We start from the raw sequence: 5,834 nt of genomic DNA on the forward strand, positions 1-5,834 counted from the left end.
GTGCCACTGCTTAATAACTGTTTAATAAATAGTTTTGGTTAACTGACCTAGTTGTGATTTCCCTCTCTGCATGAAAGTTTAAAATGAGCATTTATTAATGCAGTATGAACAAGAATGTTTTAATGTAGACACATAGAATTATCATACTGCTGTGATTATATGCATCAAGAGTTCATTCAAGGCTAAGGCAAAATATCGAGATACATGTTGTATATCGTGATATGGCCCAAAAATATCGAGATATTAAAAAAAGGCCATATCGCCCAGCCCTAATTGTAAAGCAAGAAGATGTTGTATTGTTTTGTGAGTTACACTGAATGTGAAGCGTAGAGCTTTTATTGTGAAGCTGGAAGTGTGTGATTGGAATGAGACGGTGTCTTGACATGTTTTGACAAAAGTCTCCGATAAAAGGGACCCTAGACTTTTTCTCTACTGTTTTTTTCTAGGAGTTAGAGTAACAATATACATTTTGTTATTACAGCACTGAACTGTAATGTGAACACAGAGTAAAAACTCCTCCTCTACAAGCTGCACAGTGCACCAGCAGGTGTTACCTCCAATGTTGTTGTTTCAGGGCGATGGAAGATTAAATAGTCTTATCTTGTTGGGAGAACGACTTGCCATGGCTTTGGATCTGAGATTTTCATTATGTCCCATTTTCTTTGTGCATTTCTGCTCGCTATTTTCGAGCTTGTGGCTCAACAATAATTGAAAGCCAATACATTTCCCCTTTCTACGGAATGGACCATTGGTCCAAAATGAGTCAGAACACATGCGCGTAAATCCAGTGTTAAAAAAAATAATTGCTGTTAAAGGGACTTAAAGTTAGCGCTTTATTATCGCATTAGCTAATAAAAAAATTAAAATGTTTTTCTATGAGTCATGTTAAAGCATCTTTTACATTCTGTCACTGAATGTCATGCATGTCACAATACAGACAACATAAACTAGGACACTCTAAGCGGGCATCAAACCATGCATAGCTAAAAAACAAATCATCCATTTTCATACTAAAATGTAATATTACGGGACTCAGGAACAGACATCAAGATCTTATGCTGTTAGATATGCATTCAAATGATCAACTTAACCATGTGGACACTGACATCAGACAACTCTTGTACACATTGCACGACCACCTGTTGTACACAAAAACTAATTGCACATTCACCTAGTTGTATTGAATGTAATGTAAAATCTACACCATGCATATGAACTTAATTTCAGTTTTATGTCCACTGATCTTGTGGAATACTATCTGGAGCTGGCAGTTACACACAGTCTGCTGATGTCAGGTCTGTGGTGGATAAATAACCATTTCAGACTCTGCAGGACATTACTGCGGTTAGCAAGCAAAGTTGTATGACGATCTCTTCATTTTTCAGGCGCCTGTGTCATGAAGGTCTAGTATTAGAAATGCACACAAACATTTGTACCAAGCCCGCATGAAGAACCTTGATCATCAAAATCTTGAAATGTCACGTGTGTGCAAGATGAGGATTATTTTAAGATTACTATCTGATACATCTGGCGGAGTTTTATATCCTATACAGTATTTGCAAGTCTTTAAAATAGTAGTTTAGCCTAAGTCAACTTGAAAAACCTTCCCCTGCCAGCTGAACCAGACAGACAACTGAGTGAGTCTACATCAGGGGTCTCAAACTCAATTTACCTGGGGGCCACTGAACGCAGAGTCTGGGTGAGGCTAGGCCGCAAGAAAAGATTTCTTAAAAAAATGGTCACATACTCCTCAGCATGTCTAGTTGTATAATGACGTTTCAAATTGTATTCCCTGTGCACCGCAACTTTCTCTGTGCAAATAAGACACGTCGGGGTGCCCCTGTGCTCAAAAAAGAAATATTGCATCTCCCACTTTTCCTGGAATTGTCTTTGCTCATCACGAACCTTTCTCTTCACTTTGAAAAAGACATGTTTTGGGTTGTGGAATATATTTGTATTTAGCCGACGCACGGAGAATAATGTTATTTCCGCAATGTGTGTCGTTCCGCTTTTCCTCCCTACAGCAACACGGCGGTCGGCGGATAATAGCCGAGAAAGAACTGGGATGGCGAGCGCAAAAAAGTGACGGCTCCCGGAGTGTTATCCAGAGTCATATAGAAATATATGTAGTGTTCATCGTGTGAGGCAATGCAAATTAAACAATAAAAAAAAAAAATACCGGTTTGATTTGGTGTAAGTTATCGGGGACTGTTATTACTGATGGACAGGTGTCGCGGTGTGACTGCAGCCAGGCACGTAAGAAAACCCTCGTCTCCCTGGCAACGTCTCTGTTGCTTTCACTCATTTGCCGCTTTTCCACTAACGCAGGGGTAGGCAACCCAGAACGTTAAAAGAGCCATTTTGGACCCACATAACAAAAATTGTCTCTGTCAGGAGCCAACGGGGAACCAATCTACCCATCACCACACCGTGATTGGTAGATTACTTAAGCTCCGCACACAACGCTGTCAAGCGCCATTCATATAAAACTTGCGGGCCGCACTAACATTAAACTTTCATATTAAGGTGGGGACCGCAAAATAACGTCGCGTGTCTGAGACCCCTGGCCTACATACAATAGTTGCGGGCATTACACTACGCATTTCCCACTCTTTCTTGTCTCTCCTTCTCAGACAGCAAGCGCACCTTCTTATATACGTCACATACTGTCACGTCATACGTCACATACGTATACGCCCTCGCCGAGCAGAGAGGTAGCAGCGTGGGTAACATTAGCTGTGATGCGAGTGGTAATACGAGAGAAAGAAGGTGCAAATTTGGTAACAAATGAAGGAAGAAATAATTCCCGAGAAAAACAGCAGGGTGTCCATCGTCTGCCGGTGGTCTGACTTCAAGCGGGAACATGTCGAACAAACAACCGTAATAAGTCAAGCATGCGGCAAAAGCTTTTCTATAAAAAGTAGCATTACTGCTAATATGTAGCATCATTTGAAAAGTCACCTGCTAGAGAATGAAGAGTTTTTACTCTGCATGTCCACATCTCCATTCGGTGCCCTACGCCCACAAAATCATGCACAGAAGTGCACTTTGTTTTAAACTATTTTAGTGGCATTCTGTACAAAAAGTGCACTTTAATTTAGTGCTGTTTTAATATACGTCATCTTAGTGACATCTTGCACAAAACTGCAGTAATAGCTTGTTTTAAAATGTCTCTGACAATCTTGCACTCTCTGTTTTGGAAATTACATGAATGTTTGTGCCACTGCCTAATAACTGTTTAATAAATACAGTTTTAGTCAATTGACTTAATTGTGGTTTACCTCTCTGCATGAAAGTTAAAAAAATGAGCATATATTAATGCAGTATGAAGAAGAATGTTTTAATGTAGACACATAGAATCATCATACTGCTGTGATTATATGTATTAAGTGTTCATTCAAGGCTAAAGCAAAATATCGAGAGCTCCGGGTACTCCGGCTTCCTCCCACCTCCAAAGACATGCACCTGGGGATAGGTTGATTGGCAACACTAAATCAGTCCTAGTGTGTGAATGTGAGTGTGAATGTTGTCTGTCTATCTGTGTTGGCCCTGTGATGAGGTGGCGACTTGTCCAGGGTGTACCGTCCTCCCGCCTAATTGTAGCTGAGATAGGAACCAGCTCCCCCCGCAACCCTAAAACGGAATAGGCGGTAGAAAATGGATGGATGGATGGATATGGCCTAAAAATATCGAGATATTAAAAAAAGGCCATATTGCCGAGCCCTGTTGTAAGCACAATACCAATTGCGTGCAATTTGCAAAATGCGCAACCACATTTTGCAAATTTATTGTCAAATTAAATCAAATCAAATGTTTATTGGATTCATCACTATACAGTGTACATCCACGACTAAACTACTGACTAAACTACTACCAAGTGTGGATTCAGGCCGGGTGGCGTAGATGGCATCAAGGCCTATTTATCCAAGCGTGAGGGTTGGGAAACGAAGGTGTTTGGCGAGGGAAGTGTGGATTCAGGCTGGGTGGCGTATTTCAAGTTCCAGGTAACCCTACATTATTATATTTTATAAATAGTAAACCAAGTTGTGGTAGTAGTTTAATCAGTAGTTCTGTCGTGGATGTACACTGTATAGTGATGAATCCAATAAACATTTGATTTGATTTGACATTAAATTTGCAGAATGCGGTTGCGCATTTTGCAAATTGCGCGCTATTGGTATTGTGCTTAATTCGTTACATCTTACTGACTTAGTAGCTGCTTGCTTAGACTTAGACAAACGTTATTGAATGACAGGGGAAATTGTTCCACACAGTAGCTCAATAACAAAGAATGGAAAGTGTAAGGAGGGAAAAAGGATATTGAAGGTATTAAGTAGACCAAAAATGTACCGTAGTAGCAATATAAAATATAACATGTAATTTTTACACATTATACATGCAATATATAATATATACAGATATATTATATTTGTGTATAATATATACAATATATAACTAATCCCACTTACCATGTACAATAATACAGTATATGTAACAGCTGCAGCAAAACAAAAGGTTAGCATAAAATGAAGAGTAGATCCAGCAGAAAAAATACATTATAAACAAAGAGAGGTAGCTAACATAGAATTTTACGAAATGCAACATACAAATGGACATGCAATCAGCGGTTAGCCTTCCACTTTTGTTTAACCGGAAGTAGTGATGACGGGCAAACAATCTATCATGTAACAAAAGTTCACAATTAGCATTTAGGAAGTCGATTCGTGTAGTGTTGTGGTAAAGAATTCACTGAACTTATCGCTTCACAGAGATGTTTTGGTCAGTATTTCCAATTGCGTGGATGCCATTCCAAGGCAGAGAGGCAGTTATCTCCCATTTGTGCTGCAAAAGTGTGTCGTTCTTGTAAAATAATACATAAAATTTATATGCTTTGTCGCCAATTTGGGGGATGGCCCTGCTCCAACCTACGCATTGCTTGGAAAGTTAAACACGCACTTCAATACAACCGTGAACAGTAACACGGTAATATAGAACATGCCACTACACAACGCTGCCGTACGACAACATTTTAGTTGTTGTTGTTGTCGGCAGCAAGTCTGTATTTCACCTTTGAATTCGCAACCGCGTCGCCATCTTGCAAAGCAGATTCTCAGGGTACATTAGATCACTTGTATAGCATAGCGCAACGCGTGTATTTTGTTGGATTGTCACTCACCTCATATTTAAAGATACTGCGGAATGGAGATGGGTATCTCTAAGCAGAAATGTAAGCAATTGTTTAGTGGAAATCCGCGGGTAACAGGCTGTGGGCGACTGGGTAGACCAAAGGCTACGCCGCATTTGTCAGTCCATGTCCTTAAAGGTATACTGTCCTCCTTTAGTTAAATCCACAATTTTGGTGTATTTTAACATACAGGCACCAATAAATAGTTTTTAATGATGTATTGTGATACATTATTTAATAAAACATTTTTTTGTAAGAAACTGAGTAATATATATTAGTTGATGTTTATGTACCTGCAAGGACAGTTATGTGTGCTCGGTAAATCTTCCCCTCAAACACGGTATTGTTTTTAAATTGTATTTGTCCAAACATCAATATAGAAGTATAATATGATGTATATTTTTAATTCATTACACATTTATTTTCCTTACTATTACAATTATAGATCCCTAAGAATCATCATCATTTGTCTTACAATGTTTACATCACTGTATCATCTCAGAAAATTTGTTGGGCAAATTTCTTACTGGCAATAATTGCTGACGAAAAGGTTCTGCATAACTTGAACTGTTCCAGAAATAGTTTACGCATTACTGCGTTTGTTTTATATGCGGAACTATTTCTATGGTTACTTGTCTTCACACGGTTC

General features: G+C 39.1%; 1 protein-coding gene across 7 annotated transcripts in view; it reads right to left on the bottom strand.

Moving 5' to 3' along the window:
• ncor1 (nuclear receptor corepressor 1) overlaps positions 1 to 5,311 on the bottom strand; it is a 132,662-nt gene extending 127,351 nt beyond the window's left edge. For all 7 annotated transcript variants that reach the window (XM_061897967.1, XM_061897966.1, XM_061897965.1 and 4 more), the window contains exon 1: positions 5,177 to 5,311. The gene's annotated coding sequence lies outside the window, so the exon portion shown is untranslated. The remainder of the gene's footprint in view (positions 1 to 5,176) is intronic.
• Between the last annotated feature and the right edge of the window lie 523 nt (positions 5,312 to 5,834).

Source organism: Nerophis ophidion, linkage group LG04 (genome assembly GCF_033978795.1).
Source record: "Nerophis ophidion isolate RoL-2023_Sa linkage group LG04, RoL_Noph_v1.0, whole genome shotgun sequence".
NCBI lineage: Eukaryota > Metazoa > Chordata > Actinopteri > Syngnathiformes > Syngnathidae > Nerophis > Nerophis ophidion.